The 25143-nt window shown below is 35.9% G+C and overlaps 2 protein-coding genes across 2 annotated transcripts in view; both read right to left on the bottom strand.

Moving 5' to 3' along the window:
- The window catches only part of LOC149682659 (uncharacterized), a 147951-nt gene extending 140536 nt beyond the window's left edge, over positions 1–7415 (bottom strand). The window contains exon 1 of the mRNA XM_089834310.1: positions 6858–7415. The gene's annotated coding sequence lies outside the window, so the exon portion shown is untranslated. The remainder of the gene's footprint in view (positions 1–6857) is intronic.
- The window catches only part of LOC149682651 (uncharacterized), a 271813-nt gene that overhangs the window by 182039 nt on the left and 64631 nt on the right, over positions 1–25143 (bottom strand). The window lies entirely within an intron of this gene.

Raw genomic sequence — 25143 nt, 5'->3', positions numbered from 1 at the left:
GCGAAATCATATAGTCTCTAACCATTGATTGAAACTAGACAGAATGAAGTAACCCTAATCATGCCCTGAGCTATGAGAAAGAACAGAATGACGGTTGTCTAAAGTACACTTGATATTACATCATTGAGCATAACCACGAGTAAAAATCTTACTGTCGCTATTCAATTTACAGAATAATTAAAAAGTTCCACTGCGAACCGTGCCGGGCACGAATGGGGATGTAACGTCTTTGAGAACCTTTTAAAATGCAATGTCATACACGTACTCTCTCAAAAGTAATTAATGTAATGATAAAATGTTTTCGGGGAATGGAATTCTGGTCGAAAAGCCGAGATAAGTAAATTTTTGAAATTGATTACTAGTAAAATAAGTTATTTCAACGGAATTCTAGAGGGCCGGTAGGCCCTTCTAGATAAGATCCCACACCCTCCCGTAATGTTAAATGAAAATTCACAGATTTTCGCCGATTTTCCCATAGGAATAACATGGGTTTTTTGGTGCTCCTGCACATCGAATCATTTAAAAACTAAAGCGAAGTTACGTTTCGGAATACTTTCAAATTAACAAGTAACTATTCAAGGTGTGGCTTTTTCAAGTTTCATCAAAATTAATTAAGTCTAAGTATGTTAATTTAATTAAAAATGTAAGTACCTCAAAAGATTATTCTACAGCAGACGACGCTAGTTGTTCATTACTCTACAGTAGACGACGCTAATTTGCCATTTCACCGCCTTGAAACTTTAACTTGATATTTTTCAATAAATATAACACTATATTTATTAAAACTTTCTTTGGCGGGTCTAATTTTCTTTTTATTATGTGTCTCGGTTGAAATTCTATACTTAAGATACCTTTTTAATTTATATTTTAGATGTTAGTTTCGACCAAGGCTTAAGTTGCCTTCCTTAGGCCGTGGATTTATAATAGAAGCTTACGCTTCATGGATATTTCACTGTAGCTTTCAGTAGGGCATTTTGATTTTAAACACATTTATGTCATAAAAATTCGCGCGGGTGGGGACTGGGGGGGTCTGATGACGTAGAAATTGAGGCAAACCTTTTTCTTTTGGCGCGCGTGCGCGCGCGCTATTCAAAATTAGAACTCGATCACGTGAAAAACTTCAACCCCCCTCTGAATTTGCCTCAAATTCTACGTCACAAACGCGCTTGCCAGGCTGGTACTATTTCAGACGAGGAATAAATGTTGTGCGCGTTTTAAGGTGAGTGAAATATCCAGGAAGCGTAAGCTTCTATTATAAATCCATGCTTAGGCAGACTATTGAGTGAGTCTATGCAATGAGTCATTGTAAAAGCGTGAAGGATAGATGGATCAGTGTTGGAAATAAGGATTTTTTTTTAAAACTGGACCTGTGGCCTAGGTATTTTAATTAAAATAACTGGCCACGGTGCCACTCATTGTAAACGTACAAGGGCAGCAGTGAACGCAATGTCATGGATAATTGCAATCGTAAAGTGGACTGTAAAAGATACGGCTTTGATAGTTTAAAAATCGTGGCAGGATGTTGGTTTTGAAGTTGACCATAAAGCTCGGGTTCTAAAACGAATTGTGAGCCGTATCTTATAAAAATTAGTAGAAGTGTAGAGCCATTTTTAACCTCGTCCTAGAAGTGAAAAATTTCGAATTTCAGGCAAAAAATTGTTTTATAATAGATTAATACAAATGCAGACTGAAGGAACAGATATTATATAAAAAAGGACTTGGTTTCCCCAAGCCTAAAAAACAAAACGATAAGTTTTTTTTCAGTTGACTGAAGCTTGGATATTTTATTTTTCTATATAATTTTAAAGACAATCCGTATTTTACTACTCTTTAGAATTTAATTCAATCTCCTGATTTTACTGGTATTGGATTTATTTCCTATAAATTAATTGAAATAAAAAATTACTTATCTCAGATTTTCAACAACAATTCCATTTTCGCAAAATTTTATCGTGAAAAATCTGAGATAAGTAATTTTTTATTTCAATTAATTTATAGGAAATAAATCCATTACCAGTAAAATCAGGAGATTGAATTAAATTCTAAAGAGTAGTAAAATACGGATTGTCTTTAAAATTATATAGAAAAATAAAATATCCGCGCTTCAGTCAACTGGAAAAAACTCTTATCGTTTTGTTTTTTAGGCTTGGGGAAACCAAGTCCTTTTTTAGCCATATCGTAGTATACGATAGGCTCTTAGTTTGACCCGAGCTGTCGTAGTAGTAGTAGTAGTAGTGGCCGGGGTTGTCGCTTCGTTATCGTCAGATTTTAGCTTAAAAGGAACGTTATATTACCACAACCCACCCATAGGGGTTACTGGGCTCGGTTAGAGATTTAATTTTAATTAAAATTTTTTCAGGTCAGACCCGGGTTTCGAACCCGGGCCGCTGGTGTAGAAGACAAACGCTCTACCCACTCAACCATAGAGACTTGATAGAAACCTCGAGTTTTTTATTATTTATTCTTATCTCTAAAATGTCGGGGTGATGTGGGGTGGGGTACCTCTTAATCTGTGGGGTCGGAAACTTTTGAATTTTTATCTGTGGGGTCGGATACTTTTGAATTTGTATGTTTGGGGTTTTTATATATATATTTTTTATGTATGTGCTAATTAAATAGATAACGATTTTTCCCGTTTCCTACCGCGCTCCTCATGTGTTTCGTTCTCGTTCGGTAGCTATCGTCATCTATGTTATGTTTGACTGGAACGTTTTGGCGGTTAATTCAAAAATGGGTTTAGATAGAGCTAACATAGTGTTAAATGAGCGTTATGCGTTTGATCATTTTAGCATTGCTAAAGGTAATTCGAGGGGATAATCACTAAAATGCGTAATCACTATAACTAAACTTTCTCTTTCAAAAGTTTCTGGGCATAAGTCCTTGTTAGAAACTTATAAGATGCGATAAGTGTGCATCGGCATAAGTCTATGTCGTAAACTCATCGAGGGGATTATCACTAAAAACTATCTGTTCTTCGATTCGCCGGAATATTAGAATTACAGCATAAGTAAATTTATACGGTTATAATTTAATCACTGTTTAGAGTAGGGAATCGAGGGGCTATTCACTCTGATTTTATGCACAGTAAATCATTTAAGCATTGAAAAAGATAGCGCTATTCACTCATTAGGGTAACGTATAGAGGGGTTATCTACTCATTAGGGTAGGGTATAGAGGGGCTATTCACTCGTACGATATGGCTACTATTACGAGCCCTTGGGCCGTCTTGTTATATAATACGGTAATGGAACGTTGTTTTTTCTCAAGCACTCCTTTTAAGTTTTATAAGTTTTAACTTAAAATTAAAATTAATATCTGATCCTTCAGTCAAGTGATAACTTCTAATCAAGACATTTTTGATTAATATTTAATTGAAACGAACCCGGAACAAAATAAAAAACGGCACTAAGATTTTCAGCTGAGAGTCTCCCTTTAAGCCAAATTTGGAACATTTTTCGACCTCGCAAAGTTTTCCTTTAAATGGGATTTAGGACGTGTTCACAATTATCAGTATTTATTTATGTACTAAAATCGGTGAAAAGATGTTTAACAAATTTGCTTATAATGCTGAATATATACTTTTTTTATTTCGAATTGCATAAATATAATGTTATTAAAGGCATATTCATAATATTAAAGATGTGCTGCTTGTCCCCTTGAGCACTAATCCCTTGGTGTTACCGTGCTCTTGAAGATTCCCGTTACGAATTAGCCAAATAAATTATTATGGCGACCTGTAATTAATTGAATTAATGTTTGTAAATAAGGAAATCATGTCGCCCTATGTTCTGGACTCAACGTTGAGTTTGCTATAAAAAGGTCTGTCAGAAATTAAAGGCAGTCATGAAGGAAAAGTTCAGGTAACATAATGTTACACCTCAAAAGAACGGCCTTTTTCTAAATATGAATGGAAAAATTTATAATAAAAAATAAATGATCTCAATTAGCAAAAAGAACATTCAAAATTGAATGTTTTAGCGTACAAAACCGTTCCACTGTGGTGGTATGCATTAGTAATCGAATTTGATCGTATTAAGTGGTATTCAATTGTACACGCTTACGAAATGTTTATATATAAACGGTAATATTGATACTCAAAAATGTACGCTAATGAAGCATTCAGATTAGGTCATTTTGCCATTCAAATATGATTGAACTAGCATTTAAAAAAGAGCGTTGCGGCGTTCAAACGAGAGCGTGTTTGACGTTCAAATGTGAGCGATTTTGGCGTTCAAATGTAACTGATTTTGGCGTTCAAATGTAAGCGATTTTGGCGTTCAAATGTAAGCGATTTTGGCGTTCAAATGTAAGCCATTTTGGTGTTCAAATGTAAGCCATTTTGGTGTTCAAACGAGACCGTTTTTGTGTTCAAATATGATTTGATTATCATTCAAACGAGAGAGGTTATGGTGTACTTCAACATCATTTTCCTGGTCAAATCACGCCATTTGCATACATTATTCTCCCATATTAAAGCCCTATTTCGAGCCTCTATTCACCACAATTACCTCATTTCAGGACCCTATTTACCGCATTTCAAGGTGGTTTAACTAATAATTTCCTAACGTAATATAGTGGCTCAAAACGATATTAGCAAAAATTTTATTTTTAAACGCTGCCGATTCACATTATTGAAAAAACATTTATTTAATATATAAAATTTATAGGATATGGATTTATGCACACGTCTACAATTAAGAGGCTTAATGCTTAAAGTTTATCTGTAGGACTCAAAGACATCTAATATAAACTAGCCTAAACCTTACCTAACCCAACCCAAAATTATATTAAGATTTTGGTTTAGCCAGTACCTTAACGTCGTGATTAAATAGCAGGTAAACCTGGATATATACCATTGTAAATAATACACGCAATAAACTCCCGTGTATACGCCAGGAAACTCTCCCGTGAACGCCCAAAAAGCTCTCATTTGAACAGAAAAAACTCTCTTGTGAACTCCATAACGCTCTCGTTTAAAAGCGAAAAACGCTCTCATTTGAACACCAAAAACATTCGCGTTTGAACGCTCACAATGCTCTTGATTTAACGCCAAAAACTCTCTCTTTTAAACTCCAAAAACAATCTAATTTGATCGCCAAAATACTCTTATTTGAACTCCTAAAACGCTCAAGTTTGAGTACTATTACAATCCTATTAGAACGCCAAAACGACCATGTTTGAACGCAAATTTACCGCAAGTCGTGTTAAATTGGTAAATTACTAAAAGATACTTAAATTATATTTTAGATTGAGTATACTTGAAAGGATTATATTTAAAGGGTTAGGGTTGAGTATACTTAAGAAGATTAAATTTAATGGGTTCAAGATAATAAGAAATTTAAAGGTTAGTACAACAAGATAAAAAATTAAAATCACAAGTATATATCTCGAAATATAAAATGAAGGATAACTTCAAGTTAAGAGGAACAAAAAAAAAGAAAAAATTCTCTTGAAAAAATTGGTATAAAAGCGAGAAGACGGGTCACGAAAAAAAAAGTTCTTGTAAAACTCATATTGAAAATAAAACTGGTTAAATTTTTATTTTTAAAAAAGATCCACAACAACGCGGTTATTCAAAACTGAATCAGATAAAGATTCATTATTGAATGGTAATATATAAGCTGCTCAAAACTGAATGCTAGCGTTAAGTTTTGATCGATATGACACTTCTTGAATGTTTCTGGTTAAATCTGAATTCGTCAATAGAGGCTTGTTCAAAATTGAACGGTTGCCATCATTTTTGAATGCCAAAAAGCACGCTCATTTTTATCAGTGTATAGCTCGAACATTTTACCCCAACGGAATTGGTTGAATTCTCACAGACTGAGAGAGGTAAGGATGGTTCGGTTTAGCAGACGCCACGAAAGCAATGGCGGCACAGTAATCCTAGTTTTTAAGACTATGCATAATTAAATGTTAAATATTTTATAATAAGGGGTCATTTATTTATATTTTTTACTAGTTTTAGTTTATATTTAGAAGAAGGCCGTTCTTTTAAGGTTAAATCTTATGTTATTCGAGCTTCTCCTTCGAAGATTGGAGTGTTCCGTTAATTAAATTAGAAATCATTGCCTGTTCAGTTTCATAATTAAATTTAAGTTGTTCATACTAAAATAACTCCAATGTTCAAACCCTAGCAACGCTACTGTTATTGTGTAGAGGCTCGGTACACTTGTGACCACTATTTTCCAAGATGAAAGTGGATTTGAAAAATATTTCTTAGTACCTACCCAAAGAAGCATAAGGTTATAGGGAACCAGTGTAATAAATATTAGCGAAATCAGCTGAAACGCGTGGACGTTCTTCCATAAAGAAGGTTTTTAAAATTTCCGGCCGCCATTTTAAAAGATGGTAAAAAACTTAACCCACAAGGACATAAAGCCCGTCTATAGGATAAAGGAAATCCGTGTACTGAACATTTGTGAAATTGGTTGAAACGCGAGGACATAATTGCTTAAAGAAGGTTTTTACATTTCCGGTCGCCTTTTTTCATGATTGGAAAAATCTTTCTTAGTACGCGCATGCAACTTAAGAGTAACGTTCCTGGAAATTTTCAGCAATCTAGGCCGAGCGGTTTGGGATGGGCGTTGATTATCAGTCAGTCAGTCAGGACTTTGATTTATATAGATATAGATGTCCATGAACAAATAAATATACATTATGATTGACAGTTTGTTATATTCCGAACTGGGGGTGGGGGCTAAAACCCAGGGACAGAGATGAGATTTGATCACACATGATTCACGAAAGTATCATTAAAATATTTTTACAATAGCAAACTTCAACCATAAAGGAGAAAGAGATCCAAACGCGCTTTAGAAATTCCGTTGAAAAAGGGGCAAATTTTTCCAACTCACCTTTACCAGCGTTTCTTTTTTCTTCGTCTTCAAGTTGGTTCAGAAAATAGCAGGAAAACAAAGACGTATAAAATTATTATTATACAATCTGAAAGTATATAGCCACCGGGGGGAGGGGGGTTGCGGGGCTAGTTAATTCTCTTTAATTGAGCGGTCAGAGCCACGTCTCGCGTTACTCAAACCTGATAGACCACTTTCAATTTGTTTCAAGCTACCGGATCAAATCCGCACATGGTTCGAAAATTACAGTAATTTTGGAAAATGGCAAATAAAGCCGTAATTATCATGGTAATTTACCGATTCAGAACCCTAGATCCGCATATTTATTTACTAAGGTCAGATATGATCCGTATAAAGTGCTCAAAAAATCACCGTACAGCCCGACAGAACAGTAATGTTATTTATCCCAAAATTTTAATCGGTATAAATCAGGATTATAGACCTTTTCGTTGTAAAAAGGGGGTTGGCAACAGTCAGAATCGAGACATTCACGGGGTTGATATGTTGCTGTCTCTGCGCATTCTCATGGATACAAAAAGACTACAGTCATAGCCCACTCGGTCCACGCTCGCGGACGCTGCGCTGCTAGCAGCTTGCGTCGTCATGCGCGTGATCGAGTGGGCTATGCTTCATCGAGTGGGCGATGCTTCAGCGCAGGCGCCAAAAAGCGAGAAGGATGGTAGAGTTTTAGCCCCTTGTCTTTCCCTCTTGGTTACATCAAAATGTTCCATTGCACATCTTTAATCACAACCTCAGGATTTCAAGATAATGAATATAAATTGTATTTTAACTAATTTAGAAGTTAGAAAGCGTAAGACGTTGGAAATCTTTGTGGAGAGGAGAATATAGTACAAGTGGCGTTTTAGAACCTCTTAACTGATTAAATTAGGAACTTTGAACTACGTAAACTTTCCTTACCAAGCTCTGAATCGAAAGGAGCATGTAATAAAGAATATACATTAGATGTTTAAAGTTGAAATAATGACTTGGTCAGACAAAAATTTGTCATCGATTTATTTTGATAATGCCATACGTTCATTGGATATGTTCAATAAGTATGACACTTAACAATGTAAAGTTTACTTACGATAAACTGAATCGCAAGGAGCATGTAACGAAGATTATTCATTTGATTTTTAAAATTTCAGTTTTCATTTGATTTTTAAAATTTCAGTTTTCATTTGAAATAATTTGCAACTGACCATTTTAAAATAAATTACTTTTGTTACGAGAAAATACTTACATATGTTGCCTGTTTTACGTAGTTTGCGTTTGCGCGAAAAGGGGACAAAATGATGTCATTAGACATTGTCGAAGCGTATAAAAAGTATAATGAGGATACTTAAAGCAAATAAACAAGACTAAATACTAATTATTTTGTAATAAAAGAGAATTTTTTATATATATAATTTTCCTTTTATATTTTGGAAAAGGCAGTTTTTTAAGGTATAATGTTATTTTACCTGAAATTTCCTTAAATTTTTAGGAGGAATACGTATAGCTAGTAGCAGAAGTAAATAGTGGATAGTATGATTCAATATTGGTACGTGAGGCGTTGAGTGTCCCCTTGTGGTGGCGCGAGTAAGAAAATTTCGATCGATAAGTTGCCTCTCTCAGATTGGAGGAATTCAAATTTTGTGCTGCAAGCCGTGTTTTTCCGGGAAATGGACGCCTTGCACAAGCTATTGATGGAGATAAGTACTTCCTTCTATTTACTTCTGCTAATAGGAATCATTGCGATGCCACTATCTCAACGAATCCACGCGGATTTTGAGACAAGAGCTAGACTAATCATGATTTATGACGAATTCTACCTGGCGAATAATCTATCTCGCTGTGCCTTGCACGCCTGACCGCGTTGCCACCAACCAATGAAATCACAGTTTGGCGGAAAAAACATGGGGGCCAGTTGTTTAAGTTACGAAGTATAAATAAAACGTTATCCAGACTAACATTTGTGCAAAGTTCAAATATAATGCCAAAATATATATTTTTTGGAAATTGTACATCATTTGCGGTAAATTTTGGACATTATTTGCGTAAAAAATCTCAATGAGTTTTTATCGTGCAAAATGTTATTCAAACAATTGAACAATATTTCGCATTCGAATAACATTAAAGTCTGTGTATTTAACGCTTTATATGTAATGTTTGGACAATAAAATTGTACCCGGTCTATGGAATAAACGTTTTTATTGTGATCAAAATATATTCAATACAATTGAATATATCATGTTGAGTTTAATCAATATATCTGCCCAATAAAGTTTTAAGGTTTTTTCTAAATATTGAGCTTTTAACATCATGATGCATTTTGAATTGCTCAATTAGTGAAAAGTCTTTGGAATGATTTTTAAGATGATGATTTTTATAGATGCTCTGCATTTAATTTGCGCAAAACATTGAGCGTGTATTGGCCACATTATAAGACGTGGCGCGTATAATAAGTTCTTAAGCCAGGCCTACAAAACCCGCATGGAAACAACATGGGAGATATGGTTATCCAATGATTCATTTTTAAATCCCTGTTTCTAGGATTGCATTTTTGTTTTTCAAAAAAGGAAGCCTTTAGGCCTACTTGCGTTTTATCTGTTTAAAAGCTGATAACTCACATATTGACGCAGCTGCTTTATCGGTTTCTAACTCTTTGCTTTTCTCCAGGGTACGACCTTCAATTTAGATCAGAAAGCGTCAAACCGTAGCCTACGTTAATCAAGGCCCGCGCATAGCCTTCTGGCTATGGGCGGCATTGAAAGGACGCGCCAGCTTGTTTTTTGCGCTTGATTCTCGGATGGTGGCGCTTTTAGATAGTAAATGTTAAGGGATCTTCCATTTATTTGAATTTGTAGAGCGGGAAGATTAGAGGGATCATGCATAAAATTGTTTTGACTAAAATATTTTTTATATAATGAAACGCGTGCATTTCTTATATATCATTATAATAATTATTATTTAAAAGATAAATTTTATAATAATAATTATTAGAAGGATAAAATTTATAATAACAATTATTTGAAAGATAAAATTTATAATAATTATTATTAGAAAGATAAAATTTATAATAATTATTATTAGAAAGATAAAATTTATAATAATTATTATTAGAAAGATAAAATTTATAATAATTATTATTATAAAGATAAAATTTATAATAACGTAGGCTCCGATTGAAATTTTTATTTTAATGTTGGAGTCGCAAATATTCATTATATATTATTATAATTAGAAAGATATCGACAATGTTAAAGTTCGTAAGCAAACCGTCATGAAGGATCTCGGCACTCTATTTGACTGTGGCCTATACTTCAAAGACCATATTTCTAGCTGCATCAACCGTTGTCGCCGTACCCTTGCGGTGGTGTTAAAACTAGCTAGAAAATTAAAATCACTTAAGCACTTTCGGTTACTGTATTTAAGTTTGGTGAGGTCACGTCTGGTATTCGGATGGGTTGCTTGGGGGGGATGTAGTAAATATTTGTTGGATAAAATAGAAAGCGTCCAGAAGAAATTTGTTCAATATTGTTTTTATAATTTCTTAAACAGTCATGAGTACAGCTATGAAAACATCTTATCGATTCTTAGCTTACCTACAATTAACAATTACTGCTCTATGATTGATTTTAAATTCATTTTCAAATTAATTAATAACGTTATACCACTACCAGAATTGTTAGCAAAACTAAACTTTTTAGTTCCTAGGTATTCTAGGATTAACCCTTCTACATTTTATATAAAAGGTAAAAACTTAATACCTATTAATCGGATGCAACATTCTTGCAACTTGCTTGCCACAAACTTTGACATTTTCTCATCTCGTATAGAGAGTATACGATAATAGATCAGTATTATTTAAATTATAACCAAACATTTCGAAAACTTTCTGTGTACATTCTCGTGAGTTCTTGTAACTTTTTATGTACACAATAAACCAATATTTCCTTTCATTTCATATTATAGAAAGATAAATATTATAATTATAGTTAGAAAGATAAATATTATAATTATAGTTAGAAAGATAAATATTATAATTATAGTTAGAAAGATCAATTTTATATTTAGAGTTAGAAAGATAAATTTTATAATTCTTATTGGAAAGATAAATTTTATAATTCTTATTGGAAAGATAAATTTTATAATTCTTATTGGAAAGATCCAGCGGCTCCAACCCAGCACTTATGCTTCTGCTCTCTCTCTCTCTCTCTCTCTCTCTCTCTCTCTCTCTCTCTCTCTCTCTCTCTCTCTCTCTCTCTCTCTCTCTCTCTCTCTCTCTCGGCTCTCAGCACCGTACGAAACGGGATTTGGATTGCGACACACGTTGCAATCGCCCGCGAAAACCAATTTTAAATTTAAAACCGTACTCTTAAGAGCGCACCAAGCGGAGACACGCGGCGAACCAAAATGCCAAAAAAAAATCCTGGAAAGCCAGTATGCGCGGGCCTTTATTAACGTAGGCTCCGGTCAAACGCATAAATGAAAGATATAATCAACTTTTTTTATAATAAAATTCGACATCTCAATTAATACGAGCGTTCAAATCATGGGAGCAAACCATTTTCTAACCAATGGTATTACAATGGCACTTATAATTACGTAACCATAAGTTTAAAAGGTAAATGCTACTCACATGTCTGTACTGAGAAAGCGTAATTGTGAAATGAAAGGAGCGTGCACAACATTTATCAATATTTAAATGTAGTTGAACACAAGAATTTAAGGTCATTTATAAACAAGAAATGACTCTACTTACTGCTGTCTTCTGAAGCAGATTAATTGATAATTGAAAGAAGAGTTTAAAACATTAAAACTCAACATTTAATTGAAAAGGGATATTCGGGTCGAAATCACTTTCACACTTTTTTAACATATAGGTTTACACCATTTCGTTTACGGAATTTATGTTTAGTCTAAAAAGAATGTAAACTTCACTTACGAGTAACTGAATCAAAATGCGCGTGTAACAAAGTGAATGTATACATCAGATGTTTAAAAGTATCGAGTTTCACTTGATAGTATTTGCAAATAGGGAGGGGTTCATATTGCGCCAATATATTTAAGTACCCTTAAACCATTATTTCATAAAACATGTTCCATTAGTCTGACACTACCTATACTTCATACTTCATAACGCAAGAGACTTACTGAGAGCTAGTTCAAGAACGACTAGCGAGAATTGACCACACGCGATTTTGCAGTCCCTTTAACTATTTAGTCTGTACTAAGCTTTTGACAGCGCCTCACCAGGCGTCGCTTTACTAGAATCTATGACGTTTCACCTACGTCACTTCAAAATTTAAAAAAAAAATTAAACCAGAGATGGCACATGGTGATTAAAAATACGAATTACTTAATTAAATTTGAAATATTAAGTAATCCGTGTCATATTTTTTGAGAATGTTTTAACTAGGCATATATGATATTTTTCATTGTTTTAATTATTGGACTGATGCAGACCCACGGGTCGAAAGCTCTCCGGATCACTTAATATTTTAAAATTAGTAAAGTAATTCGTATTTTTAATCACCATGTGTCATCTCTTCGTTTTAATTCTTTTAAAATATCTATTCTCCATGGCTAACGCAAAGTTTATAATTTACGTCTCTTCATGACAAGCTCTCACTAACCAGTGACAAACTTATGGAACATATCTTATGGTGAGAGGGATCTAATATCTTTTTTGGAAGCTACTGTTTAGAATGTTCAAATCATTTCGAATAGTATTTATTATTATTATTAGAGCTATGTACAACTTCTGTTTCAAATAAATACTTACATGATCCGTCTGTTTGATGCAGTTGGACAGAAAAGAAAAATGATCTGATTAGACAATGACATATAAAATTTAAGAAAGGCAACGAACGCCTGTCCCTGTCCTACTGCGATAAGCTTCTAGGATGTAAAAAAGGTGTATGTTCACAGGTGACAACGACTACTTTAAAGAATCGAGGGTTTTATTGGAAAATATTTCAATTCCGTCGCAGGCAGTGTTCAGATGGCCACAACTCGTTTGAACCTTTTCTTTAGCCATAGCAAGAAGCGATATCTTGTTTATTAGGGAGAATTTATATTCGCCACATTTCTAGCTTTATCTCTAGTCCAAACATAGGTCCGGAGTTAATCCCCGCCTCTAAATTACAAGCAACATCTTATTTGTTTTTGAAAACTCACGTCAACGCGACGCGAATGACTAAAGTTACGTATTTTCCGACTGAGGAGAGGTGAAATCAGAGCCCGAGGCCCGGCCCGATCGCGTCGGGCCGAGCCAGGCTTTCCACATTTGAAAATAGTATCGGGCCGGGCCGGGTCGGGCTTTAAAAATTTTGGAAATTAACGGTCTGTGCCGGGCCGGGCTTTGTTAATTTTTCAAAATTCGGGCCGGGCCGAACTTGATTCTCATTTAGTCCAAAATTCAAATGAAAGACAATTTAAATGAGTATAAGCTTCTAAGAACAAATGTGACGAACAATTATCAAAAGAAATGAATAATACACGACGCTAAAGCAAATATGAATTAATAAAAACTGTTTTTGCAGACAAAGACTAGAAAAAGTAAAAGATAAGTTTATAAATTAATTGCGTGAAGTACAGATATCCAAATTTTGACTTTTAAAGACATGATTATAAAACATTTAATATTTGAAAACAATTCTTATCTTTGTTTTTTCACCAAAATACCTTTAGTAAAAATATTTCATTATGAAATATCTGCATCGTTTTAAAAACATTACTCATGTGCATTTTACTTTCTATTAAAAATATACAGTTAGGTTTGAGTATTCGGCTCTACAAGGAGAATAAAATGTACTAAAAATCGATGATAGCTGATAAAATAAATTTAGTATTAAGACCTAACAAAACGTGTTAGTTAATTTTAAGTTTTCGAAGTGCCAAACATGAACGTGTTGTATAGCTCTCAAAAGATCACGATCAAGGTACAGATCTTTTCGACTTTAATAACTATATCACAGTCAAACGGCTTATGTTATTTTCCGCTTCGCAATATTTTCAATATTAAAATATCAAAAATTAAATTCATCAAGTTCAATTGTTCAGATATCCGAATATTTGAAGTTCTTAAAAGCAGTTGTTAATAATAAATAAACCACTGGTATATAGGTAGTATCCAGAATCCCTTAAAATAGTCTTGGAAATGCATTTTTCTAGAACTATTATTAAGAGCAAAATACTTGCTTAAATAATGTTGAAAAATATTTTCGGCAAATTAAATTTTGGTGAAAAAAACTCAGGTAATAATTTTTTTTCAAGTATAAAATGTTTTATAATCATGTCTTCAAAAGTCAAAATTTAAATTAATTTATAAACTTATCTCTTACTTTTTCTAGTCTTTGTCTGCAAAGACAGTTTTTATTAATATCTAGGACTTCAGTCTTAATATTTATTAAAGTTGATTAGAAACTAGCGTTTTAAACCTTAGGAGAAAAAAGCAGGCTCTCCTTTTAAGTCTAACGGTTTTGGTGTCCATTATTTAAAGTTTCAATCCTGACTGGTTGACATGACAATCAACGACCAGCTCAACCCAAATAGCTTTCCCTTCGTTTTCACAGCGAAAACTTATTCTTGATCGCTAACCTAGTTCAATTACCCTTGATCGCTAACCTAGTTCAATTGCCCTTGATCGCTAACCTAGTTCAATTACCCTTGATCGCTAACCTAGTTCAATTGCCCTTGATCGCTAACCTAGTTCAATTGCCCTTGATCGCTAACCTAGTTCAATTACCCTTGATCGCTAACCAAGTTCAATAGGCCTTTCCATTTATCCGCCATATTTCCATCCCCCACGTTTTCCGCCAAAAATTGGAAACTTGTACTCTTCCTATAGCAGGTCTGCCAGACATTGAACGCGGACAGTGCGTCTTATCTATGTAACCGATTAATATAACTGAACGAATTGTACCTTATCGGTTTAGCAGACCGCCCTAAAAGTTATGCCTTGGTTTTTTTAACTGTTATTGATATTTAACTAGTTGTGCCACCATGGATATTTTAAAATTCTTTCCTAACATTAGAATAAGGTACACACTTTGGCATTTTCGCGCATGAGCCCGAGGTTAGGAAAAAAAAACACTGGCAGCCTAGGCCTTAGTCGTCACCATGACCAAAGCAAAGTAACCAAAAACTCTTGGCAACAGAGCTGCCAGACTACAAAGTTTAAGGAACACAAAATAGTGAAACAGTGCTAGTCCTTTTTTAAACAAAATTATATGTTCTTTCTGGACTGGTACACAGTGGCGCCGCCAGGGGGTAGGCTGGGTAGGCTACAGCCTACCCGTAAATTTCAGAAGGGGCCCCGAAATTAGGTTTCAAAAAACACCATTATTACAATATTATGACCTACAAGACAATTTAGTTTTACAACGTTTCATAAGGATGATGAGCATTTGATTTTTACTAGAGATGGCCGATACCGCAGGCTTAACCCGATACCGATCAATACCGGTGCAAAAATAAACCGATACCGATATATGCTCACTATGATCCAAAACCCGATACCGATATTTTTAGTAGTTCAGTGCCACTTACATATGAATTAAAAGTACTCTTTAATAATTTAAAGAGTAATTTCATGAATTATACTACTAAGTACAATGTTTAGAGGTACTTCCAAAATAATATCATTGCTTGTTACCTCTCCGTGTGACGTAGTCCAGGAGAGGTTCTGTAACGGCCGTGTCTGTCTGTGTGTGTGTGTCTGTCGGGGTGTCTGTGTGTGTGTCTGTCCGTTGTTACACCCACGTGACCGCGTTCGCAGTTTGCGTATCGGAGCAAACGTGTTCGCCATTTCCGAACTGCTTTCACAGTCACGGAAATGGCTCCTCTACTTGAGTTCTCACACCGCCATCTTCTGGTCTTTGTCCATCCGACACAGACACCAGTCTGTTCTTACTGGCTTCTAATCACCATCATCTTTTGTTCTTCGGCCATCCCCATGGACACCAGTCTGTACATAATGGCTTCTAATCACCACCATCTTCTGGTCTTCGTCCATTCCGCTCGGACACCAGTCTGTACATACTGGCTTCTAATCACCACCATCTTCTGTTTTTTGTCAATCCCACATTGACACCAGTCTGCACTTACACTGGCTTCTAACACCACCATCCACTGGTCTTCCGTCTATTCCACATAGACACCAATCTGTATCAGTGGCTTCTACTCCATTATCATCGTTTGGTTTTAGGATATACGCGGCGATCAGCTAGGGTTACGAGAAACGTCTAGCCTCCCTAAGGTGGGATCGCCACCAAAGGTTTTCGCAATTGCGCTTTTTCCTTACTATTATAATGGAAACGAATCGTATATATACCCCAAAATTTGAAGAAAGTGGGCAAGAGGGGTACCCTTCACTTTTAACGTCAATATTAGCAAAGTGTGAGATGATAATAGGTATAACTTTATTTTAAACGATTTAACTATTATTAATGTTAATTATTGAAGATTAAAATAATTAAAAATAATTATATTTATTTAAATATTAAAGATAAACCTCTCGTGCAAAGAGAGAGATTATCATCGCCTCCTATATCTGCCCAAGGCCCGTGCATGCGATATATTTCATTCATTGCCTCCTATATCTATCAAGGCCCGTGCATTGCGATATATTTTTCAAAATAACAACCAAAATGGGAAGCTCCTCTCAGAAACATAATAATTTCTTTTCTCTGTATATGAAATGAAAATATGGATAATATTGCGCTCCTTCTTTAATGGTATCAATCCTTGCCTGTCTATTAATATTTTACATAGTAGTAATACGTTTTTAGCGAAGTTTAGAGAGGATAAACATAAGCGAGATTGTTTCGGAAAAAAAATACTGCTTCCACTAATGGGTTTATACTCCTTGTGTCTGTGTGTGTCCGTCCATTGTTACACTAGTGCGTCGCGTTAGCAGTTAGCCTTGTGTTGATGTGTTAAGAAATCATACAGAACCTTAATATTCCCTTTTTCCATAATATAAAGTGAATATGTGGAAGTATTTTTCGTAATTATGATGCATTAAGTACTTTTGTATCTTTAAAGCTCTGTTTCATTTTGATATTCCAAAGATTTTTTTAATATTGTTATTTGAAATGGCTGTTTACATATTGCTTAAGCTATACTACATCTGTATATAGAATAATCCTTGGTTTAGAGATTTCATGAAGAAAACTAAGACCTAGACTCCGGCGGGTATAACAAGTATTATCCGCAATAGGCTTAGTGAAATAAAGAGTGAATAATTGAGGCCTGAGGTGAAGTAAACTTGTGGCTTTGATTTTCGTGTCTGAAATGAAGAGACATCAACGGTTCAGAGTGAGCCGAAAGTTAAATACACTCTTAAATAATCATGTAAAGATTTTATAATGGAAGAAAAGATCATGGTGGCAATTTAGTTAGTAACAGGGCTAATGGTGAACGGGTAGTAGCTACAGACTTATTATTCTCTTTATGGTGCGCATTGACTATTAGTGCGTCTAGCTACAATTTAGCTTTGGTGTTATTTAACGTTAACATTCATGTTGGCAAACTAAGAATATTGTTGAGGTGAGACGAGACGATAGTGTTTACACTGCAAACCAGTTGTGAATGTAGCTATCAGAATATAGGCTAAACAGCTGAAGCGTAGACTTCATTTCCTGTTCTTTTCCCCATTGACTGATTTCCATGTGTCCAAGATTTATCCTTATTGGATGTAAAATGTCGTCTGCTTTACTGTACATTCGCTATGTTTGGAATACTGCTTCAATATTTCGTAAATTTTTACTTCAAAAAAAAAGAAATAATTCCATATCTAGGTAAATAAGTTTGTAGTAGTAGACCTCTTGACACGGAGAGGTAATATTTTGGTTTTCCCAACTTGTCTTTTTGAACTAGTATATGCTGAGAGGCCCTTTTATACTTATACTTTTGTAATTGTTAGTGAGTTTTCATTGAATTATTGAAAGCAAAATGTTAAATTTATTAAAAATTTGAAAAATATTTGCGAAGCTAACTTTCAGTTTAAAAATATGGTGATATAAAACATTTTTTTAGTTTTATCAACAGTTTTATAGCTATTTTCGCTTATTAATTACTAGATAGACTAAATTCAGGTTCTTTTTATTTAAATGAGAACTGATCACGATTGACATTCATAGAAATGAGAAATTATCACCATCAATACGTTACTGAAAGACCTAAATGTCATGTAGCACCATCTAACGCGCATTTTAAACGAGTATCGGTTTAGTATCGTATTAAACCGGGAAGCCCTCACATGAGCCTTTTCCGTATGAGCGTAGTTCCCTAAATAGCGGTTTCCCGAAATGGCAGTTTACCCGTTATAGCAATTACCGATACCGTGGTTCTCCTTAACGCGGCGTACCGTTACAGCAGTTCTCTAAAGAGAAGCAAAACAGATATGCGAAAAACGATAGTTCTCTTTATGGTTTAATCTGGGTTAGATGAACTCAAAAAGAACTATAGGTCAGATATGGATAATTTGGTTGGGTTAAAGTTGATTATTTTCAGCTAAATATTACTTGGTCAGGTCAGGTTAGGATAGGCTGTGTTGGGATGCTTTCGGTTAGGTTTTGTTTCGTTTAGTTAGACTTAGGCTAGTAATATTTGGAAATAGTGTAACAATGTTACGCCTTTTTCAAGATATTTTTGTTTATCTTTATTGGCTTCCCAAATGATAATATGCCTTTTCCAAAAAATTACTGTTCACAATTATCGACTTCCGAAATGAGATAAGCTTTGTCACGGCTATATTTTTAGATCTTTTATATTTTTCCGAACGAGAACTTTCTTTAAGCTTTATCTCTACCAATTCCCCGATTTTTGGTTAATTATTCCCAAATGGTAACCGGCGGCTCTGTAGGTCTTGGCTTCTCGTGGAGCCCCGCTTCTGACAGTCATTTATCATGCCCCTATCTCTTTGTATTACAAAAATGTCCAAGCGAAGGTTTTTCGGTATATAAGGGTTAAGAAACTATTTTTGTATTTAGGCGGCTTAGGCCATTTGAACTTTGATTTTTTTTTTTTTGTTATATTTCAAAAATGTATTGTGTTCAACGTTCGCGTCTTAAGGTCGCCACTTAATGGCACCAGACCATTCGCGTCTTAGGGTCGCCACTTAATGGCACCGGGAAGACTGTTCCCTAATTGCTCTCTCTCGGGTCGCCTTTGAGCCCAAGAAATAGCTCTCTCTCGCTTGACCTTCGACCTTACCTGAGTTCCGAGAACTTAAACAAATTGGACAGGGTCGCGCTACCTGATTGGCTTAGGAAAAAGACCCGCGAAAACTATAATCAAGGGACATGGTTCCTAGAAGAAAAAGAGGACACTTTGGAAGGAGAGCTAGACCACGAAGGAAGCACGGTGTTCACCGCTTCCGCTTCAAAGAGGAACAACCAGGCTCGATACTTAGCCATTTAGAGGAACTACCAGGCTCGATACTTAGCCATTTTTAGAGGAACAACCAGGTTCGATACTTAGCCATTTTTGGTGGAAAACCTGCTCCAAGACTCCAACTTTAATCGGAGAAGGAGGCTTCCAGTACCTTTTGGGAAGCCAGTTTAGAAGTCCCCGTGCGTGGCAATAGTTTAATTGCCGGGTGAAGTTTGTGCGCGAACGTTTCCCTCAGCGAAATATTCCGCGAAAACGAGAGAGAGAGAGCTCGCGAGCGACGATTGGGTATCGTAAACTTTTTGATTGAAACAGTACAGTGTATTTATATTATTTTGGGGGATAGTGTGCATGTTTACTTTGGGGTCAATGTTTAAATATTTGTTTCGCATGTTTATATTATTTTGGGGGCCAGTGTAAATATATAGTAAGGGGATTTGTCATTGTTTATCTTTTGTTTGGCCAAGGCCTTCTGCCTTGGTTGTAGTATTTTGATCATTCGATTAAATTCTGTCATTCGCTTGGACATTTCAAACCTCTCCATTTCTTAAACCTATTCGTACCCCTAGACTTAAGTTGAACCCACTTTTAGATTTCGAGAAGCCTCGTGCCTTATGTTAGCCGCTCGTAGGGAAACTTAACTTATTTTGCAGAGCTAGGTAAAAGCGGTTACAGCTTTCTCGAATTATTTCTCTATCCTGGTATGAGATTTGTCAACTGATGCAGCCTGAAGAATATTATAATATTTAAGTGTACTTAAAAAAATTCAAAAACACTATCCGTTAGTAGGTCACATTATTGATTAAATGATCACAGAAAAAGGTAGTTTTTGAAACCAACGAATATAGCTGTATTGTTAAGAAATGCTCGAAACTCAACACAAACACTGCTATGTCCCAAAATAGCAGCCGCTTTTTCTAAAACAGCAGCCTTTATTGCTAAAACAGCAGTTTTGAACAACGGCGCTGTTTTTTGGAATCGTGGTTGCTATTTCGAGAACTGCTCTACCGGGAACTGCTCATACGAGGTACACTACTATCGGGAAACCCCGAGTATCGGTGCCGATACCGATATGGTATCGGTACCGCTTCATCCATAGTTTTTACAATATTCTAGAATATGGAAAATGGGTTAACACACTCGTGGTAAATATTTTCACTAGCATAAAAAGTTATCTAGCTTTTTGATTTTTTGTTTCGTGCTCTTTAACCCTCTTCTCTCTCATTCCTTCTGCTAACATATAACTTCTATGTCAGACTTCTTTTGGTAAACCGACTTAACTTTTCCTCACCACATCGACAGTGTACAATGACCTCATAGGGGGCTTAACTGAAAATCCCCCTCAGCTTCCGCTATCACTCCGACTTGGTGTTTTTATTATTTTCGCAAACTATAGTTTTTATAATAATATGTCTATTGTCTGGTAATATTGAACTTTAATACATTTAACTTCTCTATATCAATGATATGATAAAAATAGTTGTTAATTTAATATTATCGACGCTGTGAAACTAGATTTTTCTCTTGAAATTTTTTAAGGGGCCCCAAATCTTCCTTGGCCTATCTCCAAAAATATCCTGGCGGCGCCACTGCTGGTACAGTTTTACTACCCCCATTATAGGAAAGGCCGATTACCCTTGATCGCTAACCAAGTTCATTTACCCTTCATTGCTAACCAAGTTCAATTACCCTTGATCGCTAACCAAGTTCAATTACCCTTGATCGCTAACCAAGTTCAATTACCCTTGATCGCTAACCAAGTTCAATTACCCTTGATCGCTAACCAAGTTCAATCACCCTTGATCGCTAACCTAGTTCAATCACCCTTGATCGCTAACCTAGTTCAATCACCCTTGATCGCTAATCTAGTTCAATAACCCTTGATCGCTAATCTAGTTCAATCACCCTTGATCGCTAAGCTAGTTCAATTGCCCTTGATCGCTCGCCTAGTTCAATTACCCTTGATCGCTAATCTAGTTCAATAACCCTTGATCGCTAATCTAGTTCAATCACCCTTGATCGCTAAGCTAGTTCAATTGCCCTTGATCGCTTGCCTAGTTCAATTGCCCTTGATCGCTCGCCTAGTTCAATTACCCTTGATCGCTAATCTAATTCAATTACCCTTGATCGCTAACCAAGTTCAATTACCCTTGATCGCTAACCAAGTTCAATTACCCTTGATCGCTAACCAAGTTCAATTACCCTTGATCGCTAACCAAGTTCAATTACCCTTGATCGCTAACCAAGTTCAATTACCCTTGATCGCTAACCAAGTTCAATCACCCTTGATCGCTAACCTAGTTCAATCACCCTTGATCGCTAACCTAGTTCAATCACCCTTGATCGCTAATCTAGTTCAATAACCCTTGATCGCTAATCTAGTTCAATCACCCTTGATCGCTAAGCTAGTTCAATTGCCCTTGATCGCTCGCCTAGTTCAATTACCCTTGATCGCTAATCTAGTTCAATAACCCTTGATCGCTAATCTAGTTCAATCACCCTTGATCGCTAAGCTAGTTCAATTGCCCTTGATCGCTTGCCTAGTTCAATTGCCCTTGATCGCTCGCCTAGTTCAATTACCCTTGATCGCTAATCTAATTCAATTACCCTTGATCGCTAACCAAGTTCAATTACCCTTGATCGCTAACCAAGTTCAATTACCCTTGATCGCTAACCAAGTTCAATTACCCTTGATCGCTAACCAAGTTCAATTACCCTTGATCGCTAACCAAGTTCAATCACCCTTGATCGCTAACCTAGTTCAATCACCCTTGATCGCTAACCTAGTTCAATCACCCTTGATCGCTAATCTAGTTCAATAACCCTTGATCGCTAACCTAGTTCAATCACCCTTGATCGCTAAGCTAGTTCAATTGCCCTTGATCGCTCGCCTAGTTCAATTACCCTTGATCGCTAATCTAATTCAATCGGCCTTTCCTATAATGGGGGTAGTAAAACTGTACCAGTCCAGAAAGAACATATAATTTTGTTTAAAAAAGGACTAGCACTGTTTCACTATTTTGTGTTTCTTAAACTTTGTAGTCTGGCAGCTCTGTTGCCAAGAGTTTTTGGTTACTTTGCTTTGGTCATGGTGACGAATAAGGCCTAGGCTGCCAGTGTTTTTTTTTCCTAACCTCGGGCTCATGCGCGAAAATGCCAAAGTGTGTACCTTATTCTAATGTTAGGAAAGAATTTTAAAATATCCATGGTGGCACAACTAGTTAAATATCAATAACAGTTAAAAAAACCAAGGCCTAACTTTTAGGGCGGTCTGCTAAACCGATAAGGTACAATTCGTTCAGTTATATTAATCGGTTACATAGATAAGACGCACTGTCCGCGTTCAATGTCTGGCAGATCTGCTATAGGAAGAGTACAAGTTTCCAATTTTTGGCGGAAAACGTGGGGGATGGAAATATGGCGGATAAATGGAAAGGCCTATTACCCTTGATCGTTAACCTAGTATAATCGTCTATAAAGGCGCTATAATCGCGGTGAAACGACTACCTAACCCATACCACTAAAAAGTCGTATGTTCCACAGTTTCAGCAAAAACGGATTTATGGGATAAGAACGTCGGATCGTAGCTTTAGCCTCTAGTACCATCCTCCCATACTTTATTGAGAAACTTCGTCTGCTTATATTTTGACTCCACTCACAAATTCTATCTCTAGAATACAGAATTTGTGGGTGGAGTCAAAATATAAGCAGACGAAGTTTCTCAATAAAGTATGCGAGGATGGGGAGTGAATTCGCTAACTCCGACGTTCTTATCCCATAAATCCGTTTTTGGTTTCAGGGTAAAAAACGCAATTTTGAGTACGTAATTAAAATTATAAAAACCAATACTTAAACTTAATTGTTTTTAATGAAACTTCAAAAGGTACCAGTTTAATGTTCAACCTTTCATTTAAAACCATTTTCAGACCAAGCGATTAGATAGTCTTCAAAAAATGGTCGAGAAACTTTGGCTGTCACAGGCTCACAGCAAACATTTCCCATGTTATTTCTATGGGAAAATTTCCCTTTTTTGCCAAATTGACTGAATAATTTTATGAAAATGAAATCTACCCTTAGCATATTTATTTTCTATGAAAAAAGCTATAGCAAGGATCTCTTTGAAATTTTAACCACGTGTTAAGGGCCTGGATTGTAGATCCGTGGAATTTTTTCAAAACAGTTAACATAATAAAAAAAAAGTTATATCCAAACAAAAAACCTTCCTTATACATTAAGAGCGAGAGCTACCGCTCTCAGCTCTCATAGAATTCAATTCATTGATTTTATGTAAAAAAATATAAAAATTACAACTGCACTACGTGTAACGGGTCGGCCCTGGTCAATTCATGCAATGTGTAGGGCCGAGCCGAAAAACCAACCATATACTCGGACTCGGGCCGGGTTTCGGACTTATTCAAAATGCTAAATCCCGGGTCGGGCTCGGGTCGGGTCTGAAAAGCTCGGCCCGTGCAGGCCTCTGGGCGTAATAGCCCGGCCTCCTTTAACGTCCCCCTTGTATTTTGAAAGGGGGACATTTAAAGGACCATGGCGTGCGAATACTTAGGCATCTTACACCTTCTCCCTTGTAAACTAGATACCCCTTCTTGGCCATAGTTTTCTCGATCATGTCTCACTGAGGCGTGAAAAAGAGAGCTATACGCTTTAGCAGACGATATATGAAATGTATTAGGATTCTTGGCTGTATTTGTCATTTCGGCTTCGTCAAATTTTAGTACTAAAAAGCTTTAGTTTAAAAAAATCACCATATATGCGATTCTATTTTAAGTCGTCTGCTCTCACGTTTGAACGAGGAAAGGAGCGTACCGACGAAACCGAAACAAAATTAAAGTAGTCTGAATGAGAGTTTATAGCCTACTTGAAAAAGCTTATGATGTATAAAAATAGGTAGTTATGTTCCCATGTATAGAGTAATGGCAGTACTACGTATGCGAACGTCATACAGTTCTATCTCTTAGCTGAGTGTCATCCCCCTATTGGGCGCGTAAAATATCTGCTCTTACACGAGCGCGCCCAAATGGAGGGATACCCAGTCTACGCCCCTCTCTACCGCCAGTAGTCTATTAAATAATTTATACTTAACTTAAAAAAATGCCAACTTCGCTTACCTTTACTTCCTGAATTGAAAGAAAAATTCATACATTATTTATTAGTTTCAGTTTTCATTTGAAATAATAATCAAATAGCGTTCATATTAGGCCAATAGTTTTAAATAATTAAGCAACTATTAGTATGGCTATAAGTTTATAATATATGTTCCATAAGTGTGACAATCGGGTAAAGTTTTTACTGATATCCAGTCTTAGTGTCTTGGGCATCTTGTTTGCATGACGTCACAAATTTTGAAATAAACCTCTTAGAGGGCACTCTCTGAAGCTCGCGGAAATGTATCAATGCGTGGTAGGATCGATAGTTACATCGGAGCCTCGCTGCCTCAGACCATGCTCGGACTCGGAGTCTTTCCGAGTTTGGTCTTGGTTTGCTTATAATTTTAGTCCAAGATTAGCTCAGATTAATACCATGAAAGGTTCAATAATTTGATTGATAATAACAGTATCCTTAAATTATTTTACACTATCTTCAATAAGTTCTGGCGGTGGCGATACTTAAGCCTTTGCTCAACTTCATAATCAGAGAATAGCGTTCCCGTCAAAACTTTGTTAGTTTGACTCGCTTTCTCTTTCATTTTAACAACTATTCTTTTTCCTAAATTACACTGGGTTGAATTTGATTCTCTCATATCAAATATTCGCGTACTAAAACTAATTTTGCAACGCGTTTGCCGCTTAAGAATTGTAGTGTTTAGCTCGCTCGCTCAATCGATGGCAGCCGTTAGTTTACATCTAGAGAGATTAGGGAACACCTACGAACTACTTTCCGGCAC

The sequence above is a fragment of the Phalangium opilio genome, unplaced genomic scaffold, assembly GCF_054372755.1.
Source record: "Phalangium opilio isolate 3A_F unplaced genomic scaffold, DU_Popi_V2 ptg000038l_1, whole genome shotgun sequence".
NCBI lineage: Eukaryota > Metazoa > Arthropoda > Arachnida > Opiliones > Phalangiidae > Phalangium > Phalangium opilio.
The sequence above is the reverse complement of the archived record's forward strand: the minus strand, read 5'-3'. Positions and strand labels throughout refer to the sequence as shown.